Below are 24,825 nucleotides of genomic sequence, written 5' to 3'. Positions count from 1 at the left end.
AATGTACTAAATTACGACAAAATAATAACAGAATTCATAAGCAACAGAACGACAAATGTATTACCAGACTTGATACATATTAATCAAACAAATACAAGAACATGTTTCAGTATAATACAATATGCTAAAAAACAATATGTACATTTATCAATAATGGCTGTTGATGCCGAAAAGGCTTTTGACCATGTTGAGTGGCCTTTTATATTGAAAACTTTGGAAGCATTCAACTTCCCAGCTGAAATATTATATTTAATAAAAATATTATATACAGTACCCCTTGACTTGTTCCATATTTTGTTGTGTTACAGACTGCATTTTTTGTCACTGGCATACACACAATACCCCAAAATGTCAAATTAATAAAAAAGAAAATCTGAAATGTTTTGAGTCAATAAGAATTCATCCTCTTTGTTCTGTCTAACCTACATAAGTTCAGGAGTAAAGATTTGCTTAACAAGTCACATAAGTTGCATGGACTCACTCTGTGAGCAATAAGTGTTCAACATGATTTTTGAATGACCACCTCATCTCTGTATCCCACACATACAATTATCTGTTAGGTAGAGCAGTGAATTTTAAACACTCAATCACAAAGGCCAGAGAGGTTTTCAAATGACTCGCAAAGAAGGGCACCTATTGGTAGATGGGTCAAATATTTTTAAAGCAGACATTGAATATCCCTTTGAACACGGTGAAGTTATTAATTACACTTTGGGTGGTGTATCAATACACGTTCTTCCTAACTCAGTTGCCGGATAGGAGGAAAACCGCTCACAGATTTCAGCATGAGGCCAATGATGACTTTAAAACAGTTACAGAGTTTAACGGCTGTGATAGGAGAAAACTGAGGATGGATCAACAACATTGTAGTTACACTCCAATACTAAAACCTAAATGACAGAGTGAAAAGAAGGAAGCCTGTACAGAATACAAATATTACAAAACATGCATCCTGTTTGCATTGAGGCACTAAAGTAATACTGCAAAAAACATGGCAAAGCAATTCACTTTTTGTTTGTTTTTTGTTTGTTTTTTTGTTCTGACACAAAGTATTATGTTTGGGGCACATCCAATACATTACAGAGTAGAAATATATATATATTTTACCTCGTTTTCTCCACAATTTCATGTTATCCAATTAGTCTCATCACTGCAACTCCCGTACGGACTCGGGAGAGGTGAAGGTCGAGAGTCCTCAGAAACATGACGGTCGAGGTGAAGGTCGAGAGTTCTCAGAAACATGACCCAACCAAGTCCCACTGCTTCTTGACACAATGCCCACTTAACCCAGAAGCCAGGCACACCAATGTGTCAGAGGAAACACCGTACACCTGGCGACCGTGTCAGCGTGCACTACGCCCGGACGCCACAGGAGTCGCTAGCGCGCAATGGTCCAAGGACATCCCTGCCGGAAAAACCTCTCCTAACCTGACGACACTGGGCCAATTGTGTGCCGCCCCATGGGTCTCCCGGCTGCGACAGAGCCTGGACTCGAACCAAGAATCTCTAGTGGCACAGCTAGCACTGCCTTAGACCACTAGGGAGGCCGTATATATATTTAAACAGTTATGACGGTTATATTATTTTCATGACGGTCTTCATCCATAACCGTCGGTTACAGGGTTATATGGTAATTGTGCCAGCCCTAACTGCAGCTAGCTGCCCAGAGTGTTCTCTTCTCTCTCAGCCCTAACTGCAGCTAGCAGCCCAGAGTGTTCTCTTCTCTCTCAGCCCTAACTGCAGCTAGCAGCCCAGAGTGTTCTCTTCTCTCTCAGCCCTAACTGCAGCTAGCAGCCCTGAGTGTTCTCTTCTCTCTCAGCCCTAACGGCAGCTAGCAGCCCTGAGTGTTCTCTTCTCTCTCAGCCCTAACTGCAGCTAGCAGCCCAGAGTGTTCTCTTCTCTCTCAGCCCTAACTGCAGCTAGCAGCCCAGAGTGTTCTCTTCTCTCTCAGCCCTAACTGCAGCTAGCAGCCCTGAGTGTTCTCTTCTCTCTCAGCCCTAACGGCAGCTAGCAGCCCTGGGTGTTTTCTTCTCTCTCAGCCCTAACTGCATCTAGCAGCCCAGAGTGTTTTTTTCTCTCTCAGCCCTAACTGCAGCTAGCAGCCCAGAGTGTTCTCTTCTCTCTCAGCCCTAACGGCAGCTAGCAGCCCTGGGTGTTCTCTTCTCTCTCAGCCCTAACGGCAGCTCGCAGCCCTGAGTGTTCTCTTCTCTCTCAGCCCTAACGGCAGCTAGCAGCCCTGGGTGTTTTCTTCTCTCTCAGCCCTAACTGCAGCTAGCAGCCCTGGGTGTTCTCTTCTCTCTCAGCCCTAACGGCAGCTCGCAGCCCTGAGTGTTCTCTTCTCTCTCAGCCCTAACGGCAGCTAGCAGCCCTGGGTGTTCTCTTCTCTCTCAGCACTAACAGCAGCTAGCAGCCCTGAGTGTTCTCTTCTCTCTCAGCCATAACAGCAGCTAGCAGCCCTGAGTGTTCTCTTCTCTCTCAGCCCTAACTGCAGCTAGCAGCCCAGAGTGTTCTCTCTCTTCCGCTTCAATTACCATGATGTGCCAATATAAGGCAGCCTTACAACTGGCCCTCTCTCCATGCGCAGACTATGACATTTTCAATAGGTTTGACTTAAACAGTTCTGAGGAACATAAACAGATCTAAGCAAGGGATCAATGGAAAGTCAAATGTAATACACAACCTGCCAACCATGGGAGGAATAAAATAGGCTGTTACCAGAGGATATGATGATCAATATGCCGAAATGTATTAGTGTAAATATGATATGGCCTTCAGGGGTTGTCTCCACAGTGCTTTGTGCGGTGTATTCATTTGCATTTGTCTATAGTGGCCGTTTGCATTACACATGCAGGAGGGTGTGGGCCTGTGGGTTCTGAGGTAAGTGACAGAGACAGGGTATGCCAAGAGATGCGAGAGAGAGATGCGAGAGAGAGAGAGAGCACTAGAGAGAGAGCTAAATGAGAGAGCACTAGAGAGAGAGCTAAGTGAGAGAGCTAAGAGAGAGAGAGCTAAGTGAGAGAGCACTAGAGAGAGAGCTAAGTGAGAGAGCACTAGAGAGAGAGCACTAGAGAGAGAGCTAAGTGAGAGAGCACTAGAGAGAGCTAAGTGAGAGAGCACTAGAGAGAGCTAAGTGAGAGAGCACTAGAGAGAGCTAAGTGAGAGAGCACTAGAGAGAGCTAAGTGAGAGAGCACTAGAGAGAGCTAAGTGAGAGAGCACTAGAGAGAGAGCTAAGTGAGAGAGCTAAGCGAGAGAGAGCTAAGTGAGAGAGCACTAGAGAGAGAGCTAAGTGAGAGAGCACTAGAGAGAGAGCTAAGTGAGAGAGCTAAGAGAGAGAGAGCTAAGTGAGAGAGCACTAGAGAGAGAGCACTAGAGAGAGAGCTAAGAGATAGAGAGCTAGAGAGAGAGCTAAGAGATAGAGAGCTAAGAGAGAGTGCACTAGAGAGAGAGCTAAGTGAGAGAGCTATCCCTTAAACAGGTCCCTGCGTTTCCCTTGTAATACAAGGTCAAGCACGGGACATCCACCCTCATTCAATTTAGGTGTGTGGCAGTGTCCAGGCCATAAATTACACAGGCCTAATGAGAATTAGCAGGCTTTCCCCCGATTCTGGCCATCAGGTCGAACGGTCCTCGCTATCCGGAATCCTTGGGACATCCCTATCCCATTGGAGTTGACATGTAAAAAGGTAAGGGTTGAGGTTAGGTTATGGTCAAGGTTAGGGTAAGGGTAGTGGTTATGGTAGGGACATCTCAAGGATTCCGGATAGCACTAACCCAGGTAGGACCCATCTCACAACCACGACTGACTCAGATTTCACACTGGTTCAAATTTGGCTATGTCCAGTCTAGCAGATCCATCCAAAGCTGCACTTTAGTTATATACTTGTGTGGGTGGGTTGAAATACATATCTGCATATCATAAAAGTACTATTAAGCCAATGCAGATATTTTATATGAAAAAAAACAGCATAGTTTGCAACGCTAAGCACTACTCTGCTGCTATCCAATCAAAGGAAATGAAGTCTTTCAAGCTCTTTGAAAAAAGTTGATTCTCCTCTACCCGCAACCTCTTAAACAGAACTAGAAGCACAGACACTCCCTAATACAACACCATTAGAGTTGGCAGCTAAGGAAAGCCACAGTATCTGGCCTGTCCAGTGGCGACCCGTCATTCAGGGCAGGTGGAGCAGAACAAAAACTGTTTTTTAATACTAAATCAAATTAAAAAAATTGGGGGGCTTACCTGTTTTGCATGTTATTTTGGCATTAATACGTGTCACATATCAGTTTGCAAACTATGTAAAAAAATATATATCATTGAGTTGATATAGCCACATAAAGACATGGTCTCTTTTTTTTGTTTTCTTGAATAAGGCAGCTACAAAATGCAGGTGTTTCAGCCCAGCTAGTGCTTTCTGTGGTGGGGCAAGCCATTGGCTCAGTATTCTGTCACTCATGGGGACACTACGTCACCGCGAAGTCTAAGGGTAGAGCTAGAAAACTCTAGCCCCTTGGGTGCTGCCATAGAGATACATTAGAAGTGCCCATCCAAGAAGGCTCAAGGTCAAAGGCCACAGATAAAATGACATTAAATCACGTTATATGTACAGCAGCTTTGATTGGACTGATCATGTCAACATCAGACTTTCAAAATCTTAGCTAGCAGTGATCATCATGAATCAAGTCGACAATCTACTGGCAAATCCGTTTTAATCCTTGTCATATGAAGAGAAATTATAGATAAAACGTATCGGTGCTCATCGGCCATTGGACATAAATATTACACAACAAGTTGGAAATTGCAAATTCAACAATGAGTGGTTTGGAAGGAATCAGTGACAGTGGCTAACTGCAAGCATTGCAAAGCAATCACTAGCCTGCAATTCAGTGAAGTGGATGTGTGGTCCCAAATCTGGGATTAAGGGGCTCTTTTCGAAGTTTAAAGTTATAAACACTGAATATTGGCCATGCTGTCAATGAAACATGATTTGTGCGCGCACAAAACAACTGTTCATTCAGAACTGCGAAAACTTGACTTCAGTGAGTTCAAGACAACTGGGAAGTTGGGAATAAACGAGCTCTGACTGCGAAAATAAATTTTGAATGATCATCCAACTCGGAATTGTAAATCCGGCCTCTTTCTAGAGCTATGAACTGAAGATCAATGATGTCATCATGATTCGATCTTGTTTTTTTTCCAGAGTTCCCAGTTGTTTTGAAAGCACCATAAATCCAAAGAATGCCAGACTTTGATGACAAAACTTGCCCACGAAGGACCACCACACCACCTTCCTGTTCAAGTGAGCACAGCACAAGGTGAGTCCAAAAATGTATTGTATGCTGCTGCATAAATGATGTTATATGCAAGGGAGATATGTATACTGTAGCTAAGAAAGTGATACTAAGTGTATGTTGTGTCGCCTACTGTTCTGACTTGGTGGTAAACATGTAGCCTATAACCTGTTTTAGAGAAATGAAATCCTTGAATATTGTAAGAGCGTTCATTGTCTGCTTATATGCCCCCTTTATTTATCCTACGGTTCTGACTTGGTGTACAGGGAGATTGACTCCTATCTGCTTGTCGTCCCCTTATGCCATAAGTTGTACATCTCAATTGTTTATTTATTTATTTTTTTATTTTACCTTTATTTAACCAGGCAAGTCAGTTAAGAACAAATTCTTATTTTCAATGACGGCCTGGGAACAGTGGGTTAACTGCCTGTTCAGGGGCAGAACGACAGATTTGTACCTTGTCAGCTCGGGGGTTTGAACTCGCAACCTTCCGGTTACTAGTCCAACGCTCTAACCACTAGGCTACCCTGCCGCCCCTGTCATTAGAAACCACATTTGTTTAAGCAAGTCAGCCATATCAGCTATGTTTTTTTAAAAGGCAGTAAATGAGGCTGAATGAACTGTTTCGCTGCCAGACAAGGCACCGCTGATAGCCAGGTGTAGCAGTGGTAAGATGTTGGGACTGCTGTTGGGACAGCTTGATGTAGGCTCTAACAGTTTATGGGCACTGCTTGTCACCATTATAGTGCAATTAATATATTGTTTAGTGTTGTGTTGTGGCTTTGCTGGCATGCACCCCACTTTCTTTGTTTTTGCTCCACCAAGATATACAGTGCCTTGCGAAAGTATTCGGCCCCCTTGAACTTTGCGACCTTTTGCCACATTTCAGGCTTCAAACATAAAGATATAAAACTGTATTTTTTTGTGAAGAATCAACAACAAGTGGGACACAATCATGAAGTGGAACGACATTTATTGGATATTTCAAACTTTTTTAACAAATCAAAAACTGAAAAATTGGGCGTGCAAAATTATTCAGCCCCCTTAAGTTAATACTTTGTAGCGCCACCTTTTGCTGCGATTACAGCTGTAAGTCGCTTGGGGTATGTCTCTATCAGTTTTGCACATCGAGAGACTGAATTTTTTTCTCATTCCTCCTTGCAAAACAGCTCGAGCTCAGTGAGGTTGGATGGAGAGCATTTGTGAACAGCAGTTTTCAGTTCTTTCCACAGATTCTCGATTGGATTCAGGTCTGGACTTTGACTTGGCCATTCTAACACCTGGATATGTTTATTTTTGAACCATTCCATTGTAGATTTTGCTTTATGTTTTGGATCATTGTCTTGTTGGAAGACACATCTCTGTCCCAGTCTCAGGTCTTTTGCAGACTCCATCAGGTTTTCTTCCAGAATGGTCCTGTATTTGGCTCCATCCATCTCCCCATCAAGTTTAACCATCTTCCCTGTCCCTGCTGAAGAAAAGCAGGCCCAAACCATGATGCTGCCACCACCATGTTTGACAGTGGGGATGGTGTGTTCAGCTGTGTTGCTTTTACGCCAAACATAACGTTTTGCATTGTTGACAAAAAGTTAAATTTTGGTTTCATCTGACCAGAGCACCTTCTTCCACATGTTTGGTGTGTCTCCCAGGTGGCTTGTGGCAAACTTTAAACAACACTTTTTATGGATATCTTTAAGAAATGGCTTTCTTCTTGCCACTCTTCCATAAAGGCCAGATTTGTGCAATATACAACTGATTGTTGTCCTATGGACAGAGTCTCCCACCTCGGCTGTAGATATCTGCAGTTCATCCAGAGTGATCATGGGCCTCTTTGCTGCATCTCTGATCAGTCTTCTCCTTGTATGAGCTGAAAGTTTAGAGGGACGGCCAGGTCTTGGTAGATTTGCAGTGGTCTGATACTCCTTCCATTTCAATATTATCGCTTGCACAGTGCTCCTTGGGATGTTTAAAGCTTGGGAAATCTTTTTGTATCCAAATCCGGCTTTACACTTCTTCACAACAGTATCTCGGACCTGCCTGGTGTGTTCCTTGTTCTTCATGATGCTCTCTGCGCTTTTAACGGACCTCTGAGACTATCACAGTGCAGGTGCATTTATACAGAGACTTGATTACACACAGGTGGATTGTATTTATCATCATTAGTCATTTAGGTCAACATTGGATCATTCAGAGATCCTCACTGAACTTCTGGAGAGAGTTTGCTGCACTGAAAGTAAAGGGGCTGAATAATTTTGCACGCCCAATTTTTCAGTTTTTGATTTGTTAAAAAGGTTTGAAATATCCAATAAATGTCGTTCCACTTCATGATTGTGTCCCACTTGTTGTTGATTCTTCACGAAAAAATACAGTTTTATATCTTTATGTTTGAAGCCTGAAATGTGGTAAAAGGTCGCAAAGTTCAAGGGGGCCGAATACTTTCGCAAGGCACTGTACATGCTAAAATCGCCACTGGGCCTGTCTGAATGGACAATCTGCTCAGATACCCACAGACTTCCAGTCAATGTGCAAACACTAGATAGCATTGACTCACAAAACTACCTCCAACTTCCTTCATACTGGACACAGAGACATAAAAAGGCCAAAATCCCAAAGGGTAGCTTTAGTGTAACTTAACTTCTTCCAGTGTGAAGTAAATTGGTAGCTTGGTAAACTATATATTCAGAGCAGCTTTCCCAACACTAAATATAGAAGTGTATAGTATACTATAGAAACCCCCTAGTCGCCCACTGGTACACAACTCAACTGGGTTAGCTGGAGGACACGGCAGATCAATGAAACACTAGGAGGACCAGGGGGAAGGAGGGATGTAGGCATGTGGGATTCCTTGGGGGTGTAGAGGCTATTTGAATCTCTCTATACCTCCCTGTCTTCAGCAGCTGTTGGAGATGGAGGGGTTTAAGACCCAGAGAACAGATTAGGATGGAGGGATGGGGGCGTAGGGAGGTGTGGTGCTGGTGTCTTTCATCGCCTCTTAATGGAACATGGGATGGGCCTGACTGTTCTGCAGATCTGGGTCTGTCCTTTCTTCCTAATGCAGCAAAAAAGGCTCCCTTGGTAGAAGCACTGCATCGTGTACAACATGTAGTAGACCTAGTCTCTGCCTGCCTGGCAGGCTGGCACCTGACAACCATCACCAGCCCCTCCATCTAACAGCCTTTTCTAGCAAACAACACAATCAAGAGGGAGATCGTTTTTTTTATTTAGCTGTACTTTGCGCTGTATGCAAGAGAGCCGCTCAGATTCAGAATATTTATATGGTGCTCTTAACAGCTGAATGCACAATGACTAAGAGCCCAATGGGAGTCGTTGAATGAAAGAGATACAGGGGGAAGATACGCCATTTGGAATCTGCATCAAATGATGCAATTGGATGTTGTTTTCTTCACTTCTGGGCCGCAAGGGGAAAAAAAAGCGAAAGAGAGAAAACAACAGATTAAGAGTCGACCCACAATGAACACTAGCAGTAAATACAAGTGATGATTTGCAACCAATTCCATCTGATCATTCTTACTTATTGAAATCGTATTCAAATCAAAGTTTATTGGACACATACACAGATTTGCAGGTTATCGCAGGTGCAGCGAAATGCTTATACTTTAAGCTCCAACAGTGCAGTAATATCTAGCAATAATATTCCACAGTAGAGAGATATGTTGCTAGTCTGTCCTGTCACCACTGTTAGATTGAGGTAATTAGGGCTGTATCACGTCGAGGATTTTAATTATTTTCTGATCCACTTTGCATATTAAACAGCACGCACAGGAGAGTTTAATAGCTGTAGATAGAAAAGTATGTTGCATACAAGGCTGGCAAGATGGCAGCATATGGGCAAGGATTATTACAGAATGGCTGGGGAGCTTGAATTAATGCAATCCCCAAGGTCGAACAAGTACTATAATGAAAATCAAGATTTTCCCTTTATTTCACGCTCTCAGATTTAGCAAGGTTTTTAAAAAGGTCAGCAATTGAGATTTCAGTTAAGATTATCATTCCAAGATAGAGAGGACTAATTGATAGCTAGTGGACAAAAGTCAAACATATTATTCATTATTTTGGGAGTTTATCTTTTGAAAGATACTTCAAATAAGAAGGGTGCAGCTTTAAAAGAAAATGGACGTTTGCTGTACACCACGGAGTGCTTTCTAAATATCTCTGATCTTCCATCTTCCACATTCTGTACATAGGCACCCACTACCTTTGCAGAATACATCATCAGTATATAATACTCAGTATAACAATTTGAATTAAGTTTGGCTCTGTATCACACTGCTATTAATCAACAACTTCTTGAAATATTTCCAATATCTGATCATTAAGTTAGCAAGTGCTGAGAAATCCAGGCCTGCCACAGACTAGGTCATACTCCGTTTATATTATCTACCAATTTTGGAAATGATATCTGAAATGAATATGGCATCTACAGGGGAACAGAAAACAGCATCTTTCAGACGGACGCGCAGCCAGTAAAAATAAGCATTTTATCTCAAACCACAACAGAAAAATAATATCACATCTCAGATCGCTTGCCAACATGAAAAGCAATTAAAAGTCCTATCAAACAAATACACCACGCTATAAAGCAGAGACAACTGCCTTCGCATCCAATGCCCTTGAATAGCAGATGCTCCTGGTGTACTGAGGGTAGTGTGTAGTGTTCTGTTCATCAGGTCTGAGATAAAGAAAAAGAGGGCCGGCCCGAGTGGCACGGTGGTCTAAGGCACTGCATCACAGTGCTAGCTGTGCCACTAGAGGTTCTGGTTCAAATCCAGGCTCTGTCGCACCTGGCTGCGACCGGGAGACCCATGGGGCGGTGCACAGGTTAGTGTCGCACGGTGTCGTCCAGGTTAGGGGAGGGTTTGGCCTGCAGGGATGTCCTTGTTCCATCGCACACTAGCAACTCCTGTGGCGCCCGGGCACAGTGCACGCTGATATGGTTAAAATCAAATCAAATTTTATTTGTCACATACACATGGTTAGCAGATGTTAATGCGAGTGTAGCGAAATGCTTGTGCTTCTAGTTCCGACAATGCAGTAATAACCAACAAGTAAACTAACTAACACTTCCAAAACTACTGTCTTATACAGTGTAAGGGGATAAAGCATATGTACATAAAGATATATGGATGAGTGATGGTACAGAGCAGCATAGGCAAGATACAGTAGATGGTATCGAGTACAGTATATACACGAGATGAGTATGTAAACAAAGCGGCACAGTTAAAGTGGCTAGTGATACATGCACTACACAAGGATGCAGTAGATGACAGAGTACAGTATATACGTATACATATGAGATGAATAATGTAGGGTATGTAAACATTATATTAGGTAGCATTGTTTAAAGTGGCTAGTGATATATTTTACATCATTTCCCATCAATTCCCATTATTAAAGTGGCTGGAGTTGAGTCAGTGTGTTGGCAGCAGCCACTCAATGTTAGTGATGGCTGTTTAACAGTCTGATGGCCTTGAGATAGAAGCTGTTTTTCAGTCTCTCGGTCCCAGCTTTGATGCACCTGTACTGACCTCGCCTTCTGGATGATAGCGGGGTGAACAGGCAGTGGCTCGGGTGGTTGTTGTCCTTGATGATCTTTATGGCCTTCCTGTAACATCGGGTGGTGTAGGTGTCCTGGAGGGCAGGTAGTTTGCCCCCGGTGATGCGTTGTGCAGACCTCACTACCCTCTGGAGAGCCTTACGGTTGTGGGCGGAGCAGTTGCCGTACCAGGCGGTGATACAGCCCGCCAGGATGCTCTCGATTGTGCATCTGTAGAAGTTTGTGAGTGCTTTTGGTGACAAGCCGAATTTCTTCAGCCTCCTGAGGTTGAAGAGGCGCTGCTGCGCCTTCTTCACGATGCTGTCTGTGTGAGTGGACCAATTCAGTTTGTCTGTGATGTGTATGCCGAGGAACTTAAAACTTACTACCCTCTCCACTATTGTTCCATCGATGTGGATAGGGGGGTGCTCCCTCTGCTGTTTCCCGAAGTCCACAATCATCTCCTTAGTTTTGTTGACGTTGAGTGTGAGGTTATTTTCCTGACACCACACTCCGAGGGCCCTCACCTCCTCCCTGTAGGCCGTCTCGTCTCGTGGTTGCCAGGTGTACAGTGTTTCCTCCAACACATTGGTGGAAGGCTAAGTTTGAACTGTGTCAAGAAGCAGTGCAGTTTGGCTGGGTTGTGTTTCGGAGGACGAACGGCTCTCAGTCTTCACCTCTCGAGTCTGTACAGGAGTTGCAGCAATGAAACAAGCGATGAGACAAGACTAACTTAGTCTTGACTTTTTTTTTCTTTCCGCGATGAGACAAGCAGAGTTGTGTTCAGTACAGAGCACCATAGCAAACCATTTTGAAATGGAAAATGAAAATAAGTATTTCTCATTGGTTTCAGTCTTTTAAAATTAATTTGTTGCCTAATAAACCCAACCCTGGAGTGATGTGCAGCTCAGCCCTTTATCGATATAGAGGACCTGGATTAGCCTGGTCTCAGATCTGTTTGTGCTTTCAGGGCCATCTCCAGTGCTGTCAGTATTAAGCCAAATATAACAGGACAATGAATGACAAGTAGTTGGCATAATAGCACAAACAGACTGGCACTCCTCCCACAGACAGGCTTGGTCTGGATGCCACGGTGGGGCCAGCCCAGTCAGACATTCCATGGCTAGTTGAGAGACCAGGGTGTGCTGCTGTTCTCTGTGGGAGGAGGAAATGCTGAGAGCCAGGGCATGTGGAAATGCAGATCCTCCACCGTCCCCCCCCCCCCCCCCCCCCACACACACACCATCCTTTAAAAGAACCCCATTACATTATTCAGCAGAATGTCATGGGTCGCAATGGTAAAAGCTCTGAGGCTGGCTGACACCCAGAAAAGGGAGAGAAAAGAAGAGGAGGGGGAAGATGTAATGGGCTATGCTGCTACGAACTGAGGGATCTGTCACTTACTATTTAATCCCTTTCAGCTAAACTCTTTCTTTGGGGACATTTGGTGAATTTGTGTGAATGTGCGTTTGCACATTCCTACTCTGAGGCAGCGGCACAACATTCCTTCTCGATTTATTCAGCGTATTATACTCCATTTGTGGTGACACCATCTGTTTGTTGGTGACTCAGTGAGAGAAATGGGACCATGGCCATGGTGGTAAAGGAGAATTAGCAAGCAGATGATGCTATTAAACAACGTCTGTCTGGGAAAACTAATGCTACACAAAAACGACTAAATGTCCTCAGACTAGCACTCTGTGTGAACTCCATATGAATGAACGGATCTTGTCAATACCATACAGTACATATCTGTCATGGCCAGATTCCATGGCTGTTACTGTGTATCGGAGCAGAGATGCACCAAGAAGGTCTTGGATGTTACTGCCACCCCGCCTCTTCCCTCATCAAGCGGAGCCCCTTTCCCAGGAGAGCCACCCCCCACTCACATGCTCTGAATGATGAAATCAATCCTAGCCACTATGACACCAGCACAGCGCTGCATGCCTGTCTGCCTTTCCCCTTCTCGCTCTCTCTCCCACATCTCCCCCTCCCCTCCCCAGGGCCCGCAGTGGCGGAGAGGTCCTGCTGGGTTTGCGCGGCTGGCTTACACTGAGCATAGGGGGGGGTTTTCATGGCTACACCCCTCCCCTCCTCCCCTACCCCCCCAAACCAAAGCCTCCTTTCCCACTCAGGCTTGCACCACAATCAGTTCTGATTAAAACTGGGGAGGCTGTCTCTTTCTTTGGGGAGAGAACAGCTTAATCTGTGAGACTGGAATGGCTCATTTACATAGAGGAGTGGAGGAATGGAATGTGGCAGATAGATATATGCACACTGCTACAGATCGATGTAGCTAGCTGGGGTCCCATGGTTACAGGGCTGCTCTAGTCTTTTGCTCTACTGCTGTTGCAGGCAGCTCTGCTCTGCTGACATGGGCCTGCCTGCCTCTAGTTTGTTTACTGAAGACCAGAGGCAGTGCTACTGCTAACCCAACCGCTGCCCTCAGCAGAAATGGGAGCATGTAAAAACGAGCCTTGCTAAAGCCTGCCTGCGAATCCCTCTTCATTTACAGTGTGTATTCTGGAAACAGTAAAGAGCAGTAAGGGGTATTGTATGTTTGAAAAAGCTATCAGATAGTCCCTCAAAGGCTAACTAATTGAAAAAGATATGAGGCCAGGTCACAACAATTGTGAGGATGTGAGCATTGAATTGTACTGCCTTAATTCAATTTGAGAAAAAGTAGGGCCCAAAAAAAGGCTTATGTCGGGGTTTTTAGTTTCAGAATGATCATCCATTCAATTTAGGCTAATTAATACATGTAAATTCCAGTGCTGACTAAGCTCCAATTGTCCAACAGCCTAATTTAGCTGGTCTACTTTTATACAGGGTGGTGTGTGTGTGTGCGCTGGTGCAGCATATCCGGTTTCATGGTTGAGGCAAAGACGCTCATAGACACTGCAGCACTGCCCTCTATGCTGCATAGCTCTGTAGTAACCACAATGCATTTCATCACAACCATAGCATAGGGAGGCATGGAGAAAAACAGATTTCCAGTGGAGTGCCAGACGCCAAAACACATTCAACAGTAACTTAACAAAAAAAGCAAGAGACAAAAAAAATGGAGTTCAGTTTAGTCCATTAGGATCCCCATTAGCTGTTGCACATGCAGCAGCAACTCATTCTGGTGTCCACACAAACAATTAAATAATTCACAGAGTACAGAACAGTTCTAGAAAACAACATAACATATTACATTACATAAAGAGTCATATTATCAAGACACCATAAGACAAAAAAAAATAGTTCTTACACACTATTCATATATACTGTACATATTCATATTGTTCTCTATAATACACAGTTCAATTAGATATTTAGAAAGAGGAGAGGTGCTGTCAAAAATATATTGTAAGAGAGAGAATGAAAGAGAAGGGAGACAAGAGGAGACAAATGAAGAGCAAATCCATTGAAAGAGAGGACATATCCCCAATAACAATTACAGACTACAAAAGGGAAGCACGGCCGCAAGCTGCCCAGTGACACGAGCCTACCAGACGAGCTAAATTACTTCTATGCATATAATAAGGAGGTCAGAGACCTGGCTGTGTGGTGCCAGGACAACAACCTCACCCTCAACTTGATCAAGACAAAGGAGATGATTGTGGACTATAGGAAAAGGAGGACCTAGCACACACCCAATCTTATCGATGGAGCTGTAGTGGAGCAACAACCTAACATGGTCCAAACACCCCAAGACAGTCGTGAAGAAGGCACAACAAAGCCTATTCCCCCTCAGGAGACTGAAAAGATTTAGCATGGGTCCTAAGAACCTCAAAAGGTTGGGCATACGGCCCAGTACATCCCTGGGGCCAAGCTTCCTGCCATCCAGGACCTCCATACCAGACGGTGTCAGAGGAAGGCACTAAAAATTGTCGAAGACTTCAGCCACCCTAGTCTTAGACTGTTCTCTCTGCTACCGCACGGCAAGCTGTACCGGAGCACCAAGTCTAGGTCCAAGAGGCTTCTAAACAGCTTCAACCCCCAAGTCATAAGACTCCTGAACAGCTAATCAAATGGCTACCCAGACTATTTACATTCCCCCCCCACCACGTACATACCTCAATTACCTCGACTAACCAGTGTTCCCGCACATTGACTCTGTACCAGTAGCCCCTGTATATAGCCTCGCTACTGTTATTTTACTGCTGCTCTTTAATTATTTGTTCTTTTTTACTTATCTATTTTTTACTCTTATTTTTCTTAAAACTGCATTGTTGGTTAAGGGCTGGTAAGCATTTCACTGTAAGGTACCTGTTGTATACCCGTTGTATTCGGCGCATGTGACAAATAAAATTAGATTTGAATAACCTAACGGTGTCTAAAATCTAGCCACAGACAATGAAAACCACCCTTCTTTTTACACTGGACAACATAATGTGCCATTCTCCGGTAATTTCTCCCCTTTCTCCTGGAGAAGTATTCCACGACAGGTGGAACGGGGGTCACGCTGCTTGCTTAGTGAGTACCGCTTCCTCCTGATTCACACAGAGGCTCAAACCCAGGACCTGTGTTTTTCTAAAACACGTGACTGCCACCCATGACAATGTACCAACCGTTTGAGCTAGCTCCATCAGCGACATTTCAAGCTAGCTGTGGAGTGAACTTATGGTAGGTTCTTAACTCCGTTACACAGGCTGGTAACACAGGCGGTCCAGACAGCAAAAGGCAGCTTGCGCTCACCATCATTCAGTCACAGCTGGTCGAGGCCCCTCAGTCCAACACTTGATCGAAACCCTCCCCAATACGAGCCTCCTTAGTACCCTCCACCAAACCCTCCCTCCCACACATAAAGCCCTGATTGTTGCCTCTGCTGGCATCTCCTCTGTTCTGCCACATTCATGTCCTGACAGTATCCCTTTATATTTCCTGCCAGCACTTAAGTAGAGGAAGATTTTTTTATTCCTGCCTTCATGCTATGGCTCCTTTATGAGGAGATGCTGCCCGACTGCCACATTAATCAGCTGTCACTTTACTGAACGGACACAGAAGAGCAGAGGTACTGAGGACACGGACACACATCTTGCGTCCCAAATGGCACCCAATTCCTTTAATAGTGCACTATTCCACTATGGGCACTGGTTAAAAGTAGTGCACTATAAAAGGGAATATGGTGCCATTTGGGACACATTCACACGCAGCAGCAGTACATGCGTAGGAGAGACTATGACACCAGTCACTGCTCCACATCATCTATAGTTCCATACACTGGATCTCTCTCGCTATCCCCCATTCGGAACTGTTGCAGATCTATAAGCTGAATTTCTATATGAATTATGGGAAACCACACTGATGAATGAGTTTCACAATAAGCTACCATTTCTGACCATGAGAAGCTAAACTGAATCACTGTGTGTCTCTTCTTCAAATAGCCATTTTACAGGTTTCAGGGGATAAACATGGGGTGAACATCTTCCATTTGCCCAAAATAAAAGGTGTCATCTTATTTCTGCACAATGGAGGATGGAGTTTACAGGTTCTTGGTCTCTGAACCTCATTGTTCTCCAACTCATTTTTGGAGTGCTAGGTTTCTGAAATTCAAAACAGTCTAAGCTCCCACTAATCCCCAGTCATTCTGGCAGCGCAGCCCCTGTGATTGAGAGAGACAGAGACAGAGAGAGAGAGGCGCTCGCTCCACAATATAGTCATGAGCTTCCTTCCTGTGTATGCTAATGAAAAGCCCCTTTCAAAACGAATTTCTCTCCTGGTAATAGCATCAGTCCATTGTGTGAGAAAAGCCATCATAGAATGATTAGAAAAGTGGAATAAAGGAAGTCAGAGAGGTATAGGCTTCAGATGAAGGGGCTGACAAGTCAACAATATGACAACAAAAAAAACTAAGAGCTAGACTTTCTAGACCAGCAAGACCACTTTCAGTAGTCCAGCTTGACCAGTTTGATCAGCTTGGCTCAGCGGTTTTCCTATTTTATTTTGGAAGCATCTCTTGGAGTGTCTTTACTAGTTGATGTCCTTCAGGGTAAAGCAGAGATCAAGGTCCTACTCTCCAGAGGCCGGGGCCAGCAGGCCAACACTCTCAGACAGAACAGTAGGGTTCATTAGGACAGACCTTTCCCACAACCCCTCTTTCTACATGCACAGAGAAGATGTAGATGGTAGAGCAGAGCATTAAAACAGACTTCTGAAGGCCCCCTCTCATTTATACTTCTTTATGATGTCACCCAAACAAACAAACAAACAAATGAAAAGGTTATTTTCTCCTCGAACCATTTAATGATTTCCCTACCTAATTTCACACTTTCAAGCTCCAGTGAAACTGCCAAATAGGAGATGCAAGCGTAAAAGCAAGGAAGGCCACAGCCAAATCAACATCATTAAAATAAACAAAAATGCAATCTAATGGATAGCTGCTATATTCATTACTTCACAAAAGGTACATTTGTCACTTCATATTTAAATCAACATCAATGCTATGGTTCCCTGTATGGCACTGTTGTGGCAGTCTAGTTAGCTCTTTACCTGTCCATGGCAACCTCCCTGATCTCATGCAGGTTGGGACTGGGGAGGAGAACAGAGTCATTCCTAATTCATCTGTGGTGCAGTGTGGTGTCTGGGCGGACGTACAGACACACACCGCTCCACTGTTTAGCAACCCAGGATGGCACGGTAGGGATTAAAATTAAGCAGCTCTTATCCCTGAACATAATCAAGGCAGGACAGGTCCCAGCAGGGTTAATCCTCCATACAGCAGGGGCCAGGAGGAGGAGGGGAGGAACCTCTAGCGGTTTGGTCATTGTCTCAGGTCAGGCGGCAACATAAACACAACAGGAAACACTTCCCTTTCCTGTGTCAAAATCATCAAGCACCAAATGGAAGAAAATGTAATATACATGGAGGGACTACATCCATTTTAATTGTATGTTGCAACAATGAGCCCTAATGAATACAACCATGGGCACGGAGAGGTTGACTGTGCTAAAGGTGTGCTGCTGCAATTTCAATCCACTGACTAGCAGGTCATAGGGGATGTGTTTAATATCAATCCAGGCCGCTGCCTGAAGTTGACAGCTGCAGAGTTCATTTTAGCCTAAGTCCCCAGGTAAAGGTGGGAAGGCACAGTGACAGGCTGCACTACATAACACTGCTGATCTTTCCTGGTGAGAGACATTATCATCCTCAGATTGGGGAGGGGGTGGGGATCAGCCAGGGAATTGACATTCTCTTGTTGCACAGAGGGATTTCGGTACAATTGCTCTATGTTTATGCAGTGTCCATGGGTTGCACTATGGGGTAGGGTGGACAAGGGAGGTGGATTAACAGCCAGTCAACATGTCACAGTGTAATAGGCCCACTGGAATTCTGATAACGCATTACCACCCAGGTCCCTGCACAGAATAAAATTATGCTGTGAAATCTGGTTTAAAACCAATTTCTGGCCCAGAGGTAATCTTGGGTCTGACTGCAAAGACATGATTGAAAGCTTTTGAGGACATGCCATCAATATCACAAGGATACGGAAATACAAGAATAACACCAGATCAAATTAACAAGGCTGCTTTAGACTGAAGTTACTTTTTGTTAGTTTAAAATCCCAATACTAGACATATTGATGTTTGTTCTCTTTGTGTTTATTAACTAGAGGGAATTTGTCAAATAAAATACAAAATGACATTTTCACAAACAGCATCGATTTTCCCAAATATGAGGCTGAAAATGGGATCCTTAGTGACCAGGGTCAAGGACACCCGTTTAACATCCCATTCAAAAGACAGCACCCTACACAATCACTGCCCTGGAGAATAGAGATTGTTTTTAGACCAGAGGAAAGGGTACCTCCTACTGGCCCTCCAACACCACTTCCAGCAGCATCTGGTCTCCCAACAAGGGACTGACCAGGACCAACACTGCTTAGCTTCATAGCTTCAGAAGCAAGCCGGCAGTGGGATGCAGGGTGGTATGCTGCTATTTAACCCCAGACAGCTAACAATTAATAAAACCTTAACCCCTTACACTCATGGGAAATGGCCAAAATGGATAGGGCTAAATTGACATGTTTCTTACAGATGAAATATGAAAAGCATAACGATGGTAGAAATTAAAAGGGAACAGTTTAGAGATTATGGGAAAATTATTAGACTAAAAGGTGAGGACAACAGTTTCCCTGAAAAGACTGAATCCAAACATTATGCTGTTGATTTGATGTGCATTTTACATTCATTGTACTTTTCGCTGCATTTGTTGACAACAAAATCTGAAAATACTCTAGATACATTCAGTGACATGATAATTTAGGGTAGGTTCAGCAGAAGACAAAAACATGACAAAGGTTTGAGTGCTAGGTGTAACTGGTGTTTCCAAGTGGCCACACATACCTCTCCAAAGTGTACACAGTTCCTAAGTAATTGTCAATGCACTTTTATGACTCATATAAGTCTTAAATAATAAGGTGCTTTCTTAGATCTCCTAGCTGTGGCGTTGAGGAACTAGAGCAAGCACACTTGTAGTTGTTTTGTTTGGAACACAACCCTGCATCCCAGCCTTTACACAATAACTGTTGTTGTTTAAGAAATTCAAATACGGTCTATTATAAATTGCAATCTGGGTCAGGTGGGCGTAATTTCAAAGGCTGTTCTATTGCTAACATGACTAGCTAAGTTATAAAATACAATCTTACAGTGTTAGGCTTTCACAAGGCAATTCAGAGAAGTAGATCGTAATGAGTGTATTCAGTCATGAGTGCATTCAGACGTGGTCCGCGGCACATTTCCTTCATAATACAACAAACATATGCTCATTCTGTCCAAGACAAACCAGGGTATAACGCCATGTCATTGTGTAACTGTACATCAAACATAGTGATCATAAACATTGACACTGTATATGACATGAGTTTTATGATATGGAAATATGAAGTGCATATTTTGACTCACAGGTGTTTGGCTTTCTTGTATTACATCACAGCGGTATTTATTATTGTCCTCAAAATCTGTCATTCGGACTCCCAAGTGGCTCAGCGGTCTAAGGCACTGCATCTCAGTGCTAGGTGTCACTACAGACACTCTGGTTTGAATGCAGGCTGTATCACAACCAGCTGTGATTGGGAGTCCCATAGCGCACAATTGGCCGGTGTAGGCCGGCATAGTTAATAAGAATTTGTTCTTAACTGACCAGATAAACAAAAATACAAACATCTCATCTTTCAAAATACATAGTCTTCTTAATTTTCTTAATTCCTGGGACTGTGTTGGGGCTGGCCAGACAGACAAAGACCTAGAGAGTTATTTCCCTTGGCAGGAGGGAGAGGAGAGGCGATGGCCAGCGCCAGGGGTGGATGGAAGGAGCAAACCAAGCAAGCAGCACAGAGGGAAGAAACACAGCTCTGTCCCCCAGCCCAGCAGGTGTCAGCCAGAACCATAAAGAGTCATTCACTCTTGACCTGGCCTGCCTCTCTCACTACACAGGAAGTCAGTGTAGCACACAGTACTGAGTGCACTGACTAATACAGTTTAATCTCCCCAATAAGATACTATGATCAATCCATCAAACTACTGAGACAGCCAAGTGTGATGTTAGTTTATTTATTGATGAAAATGTTCATGCAAGTTGAGGGAATTTAATGTCAACATGATTTCTCTGGAAGGTATCAGCTTGACTGATCTGTGCAATATTATCATCAGAGTAGATGAGCTGCTAGATTAGACTTGTTCTCCCACTGTCATAGCATTAGGTGACTTTTCTTCTAATCATGTTTTACAGATGAATGTCTTGAGGGGCAGTCCCCTTATAACATCAAGTGCTAAAACATACTCACTAGTCTTGTTGCAGGAGGCATTCCATTGTACTGCACAAATCGTTTCCATTTCACTGATTCTAATAGCTAATAAAAATATCCACAATGAATCCTCTCAAACATAGTCTCTGTTTGGCATGACATGTATTACAATACTGCACTTAACATTAAGCAATAACCACAGAAGCATACAAAATTATGATGCAGAGTTAACGCGACTAGTCTACATTTGCTGCATACTTGAACACACATACATGTCAGAGTAGGATTCATATAAGCTATTCACCACAGCATCCACAATCATAGAATATAACGCTGTACAAGTACAACTTAGGCTAAATAAATTGAGAGACCACAAATTGAACACAAATCTTGCATAAAACAAATCATAATCCACTAATTTGAACAAGGGCCAATCTCTTTTTCAAAGAGCACATACTGGTTGGAGTTGGCACTTATGGTTCAGTCTCTCTGTTAGTCCACTCTAATCAATTCTACAACCTCAATTGAAGGAAAGAGAAAGCCTGACATTCTTCATACACTTAATTAACATGTGAAATCAGGTCCTGACTGATTAACATTCCACAGTTCATTGTTCTAGAAGATGAAATAAACTAGAATGAATGGTCAAGGCCAAGTCTGTAGACTGCCTAGAGGAGACAAAGAAAGCATGTGAACACCATAGAAGTTTGTGTAAATTTCACACACAAGTGATACTTTGATTTTGGAAAATCCTATACATTTGAGCAATTTTTCAAAACCGGTTGCTTACAGGTCAATCTTGATGCAAGTCCAAAAACTGAAGCTGTAGTTCCAACCAATCAATTGTGTCAAGTGAAATGCATCTGCGACATGTTGTAGAGAAAAATAACTATTTCTTATATATTATGTTCATTCCTATCCACATCTACCTTGACACGTTCCATTAAAACTACATCACTGATGAACGATTACGTGTCTGTCTGTTGTCGGCCACGGTCTCTGTCATGCTGGTTGCATTATCTAGTCTAACATGCATAATACTGAACACTGCTTTTCTCAGAACTCATTTCCCACTCAACATTCACTGCTGTACTTTAACCTAGCTTCCATATAGTGTATAACAACAACTACAATAATAATGCTAGTTTCAAAGTTTATTCGCCATGTGCACAGGATACAATAGGTGTAAAAAAGTACAGTAAAATTCTTACTTGAGAACTCTTTCCCAACAATGCAGTGATGACAATAAATAAAACACCAAAAGACTCGAAGTCAAATGTTTGTTCCCACTGAACAGCATAAAGCCTAAAGAAATCCAAATAAGCTATATTCAGGGAGTCAGGGAAGTTACAATGGACGGCTGCAATAATGGAGTACATATTCACAAAATCACCTTGTCAAAGTGAAATATAATTGTCCTATGGTAGATCTATGTAGCCTCATAGCCTGGTTCCTCTCTAGATTTCTTCCTAGGTTCCAGCATTTCTAGAGAGTTTTTCCTAGCCACCGTGCTTCTACACCTGCATTGCTTGCTGTTTGGGGGTTTAGACTGGGTTTCTGTACAGTACTTTGTGGTTTTTTTTACCTTTATTTTACTAGGCAAGTCAGTTAAGAACAAATTCTTATTTTCAATGACGGCCTAGGAACAGTGGGTTAACTGCCTGTTCAGGGGCAGAACGACAGATTTGTACCTTGTCAGCTCGGGGATTCGAACTTGCATCAGCTGATGTAAGAAGGGCTTTGTAAATACATTTGATTGATTGATATGTGGGATGAAAAATCTTTGGGTCGAAAATGGCAGCAGTCAGTTCTGTGTTTTCTACTCAGTTGAATACTGACAGATTCCTGGACAGGGCCTAGGCATTGTGTTGTCAGATCTAGCAGACGTAGGAACCATTGTGGCCAAGGCCCTAGGATATCATATGGAGCATTTTCGGTGCCAACATAAATTGTATTTGACTTCCATAATTTAGAATTTGTATTAGGATATTGAATTTGAATGTAATATTTTTAATTTGTAATGCACAAATTGAATAATTGAATGCATACATTAAACTTGTATTTCATGATTTGGAACTGAATTGAATGAATATTCAGTTTTAAAATGCAATTTAAAATGTAATTGAATATTCAAATTCTATATTTATATATTGAGTTTCAATATGGTAGATATTACATTTTTCTGTGTATCAAGTTTACAAACTATAATGTCAAGCTTATCAAAGTTTAATATATTATAACTTCTCAGATGCATTCAGATTGACTTATCAAATTCAGTTCCAAAACCAGAGACAACATCCTGGTACTTTGCCAGCCAGGAAAGGTAAAGGTTGAGGAGAACAGATGCTCTCTGTGGTAAAACAAAGCTTCTGGCATTTTTTGAAGCCAATGTGGGTTGTTGAATGTATTTTCTTCCTATGAATTTGGCTCTAGCGTTTGTACCATTTTGGCTATAAGATATTACCCCATTCCTGAAAGCTAAGACCATCTTCTGTATACCACCCATACCTTGTCACAACACAACTGACTGGCTGAAAATATTAAGGAAAGAAATTCCACAAATTAACATGGCACACCTGTTAATTGAAATGCATTCCAGGTGGCTGCCTCATGAAGCTGGTTGAGAGAATGCAAAGTGTGCAAAGCTGTCATTAAGGCAGAGGGTGGCTACTTTGAAGAATCTCAAATAAGATATTTTGATTACTACATGTGTTATTTCATAGTTTTGAAATCGTCACTATTCTACAATGTAGAAAATAGTATAAAATTAAGAAAAACCCTGGATTGAGTAGGTGTCCAAACTTTTATTCAGACCCCTTGACTTTTTCCCAATTGTGTTCCTTTACAGACTTATTCTAAAATGGATCAAATTATTTGGCTTCCTCATCAATCTACACAAAGCGAAAACAGGTTGTCACCTCATTTTCAAATTCAAAATTATGGAATTAAAATCTCTGTTGGCACTGAAATCACTGCATAATATTGTCACTCAAATCTAGAAGTATGGCAAACAAACACATTAATCAATTAGCTGATGGGGCCTGAGGGCCACAGTGGCCTTTCAGATAAATGATTAGTGTAGCACATGCTTATCTATAAAATAAATAGGCGGCACTCAAAAAGGAAAACACTTGAACCAATAACATCCATGGTTGGTTGCATATGATTCCTGTACTTTAGGTGCTTGATTTAGAGTACCCGCACCTTAAAATGTTCTACTGCACCTCTTATAGAATATTAGCTAAAAAGTATTGTGAAGCTCCTGCACCTAAATAGAAAACAGTACCAGCACAGAAAATGAGTAACGCCACCTACTTCAGTCCAAGTCAAGCATAGTACTTTCAATGTGAAGAACTTGCAACACACAAATACAAACAGACAAATACAAACAGAAAATAAGTTACTTCCATGCAGTCTGAGTAGTACTATTGCACATATATCAATCTAAATGAAGATTTCCTACATTTTAACGTAGAATAAAAACTGCCAACTAGGCAGAAGCTGTGGCAGCAGCTCTCCAGCGCATGACCTTGTGACTGACTGCAACAGCTATTTATATTCATTCATACATGTCAATCCCATCCAACCAAATCTATTTTCGCAGGTTGGCATTTATTGGGATGACTCAGCTCTGCAGAGTGGTCACTACCTGGCAGTCACAAAGTCATTCAATCTTATTTTTAACAAAGTCAACTAAATTTAACACATCAAAATGACCCTATGGCGATACGTACAAATTTCATTATATTGGGCCTATCAGAGTAGGAACATAATTTGTATTTTATTTAACTAGGCTAAGTTTGTAAAAAATAATTTGTTCTTAACTATGACGGCAAGTGGGTTAACTGCCTTGTTCAGGGGTAGAACAACAGAGTTTTACCTTGTCAGCTAAGGGATTCGAGTCAACAACCTTTCGGTTACTGGCCCAACGTTCTAACCTACCTGCCGCCCCAACACATAAAGGGTGTTCAGGCTTCAAGAGGAAAACCACATAAGACGGAAGGTACCCGTCATCCAAATCATTCCAGCAGCAACTCGCAAATGCCCCCTTTTCCAAACTGGGTATATTACAAGGTGAGAATCCGGAAGGCAAAACAAAAGCTATAGCACATCTAGACAACCATGTCATTCACTCAGCATCAGGGAAAAACAGAGGAAAATGATTGCTGTGGCGTGACCTGTCAAAAAGAACATCTTTACAGTCATTTTTTACATCTTGGAAATAAACACATTCTAATGTATTCACCACAT

The 24,825-nt window shown here is 42.7% G+C and overlaps 1 protein-coding gene across 29 annotated transcripts in view; it reads right to left on the bottom strand.

Moving 5' to 3' along the window:
- LOC139389480 (ARVCF delta catenin family member b) overlaps positions 1 to 24,825 on the bottom strand; it is a 323,546-nt gene that overhangs the window by 297,408 nt on the left and 1,313 nt on the right. The window lies entirely within an intron of this gene.

This window comes from Oncorhynchus clarkii, chromosome 30 (assembly GCF_045791955.1).
Source record: "Oncorhynchus clarkii lewisi isolate Uvic-CL-2024 chromosome 30, UVic_Ocla_1.0, whole genome shotgun sequence".
Classification (NCBI taxonomy): domain Eukaryota; kingdom Metazoa; phylum Chordata; class Actinopteri; order Salmoniformes; family Salmonidae; genus Oncorhynchus; species Oncorhynchus clarkii.
The sequence above is the reverse complement of the archived record's forward strand: the minus strand, read 5'-3'. Positions and strand labels throughout refer to the sequence as shown.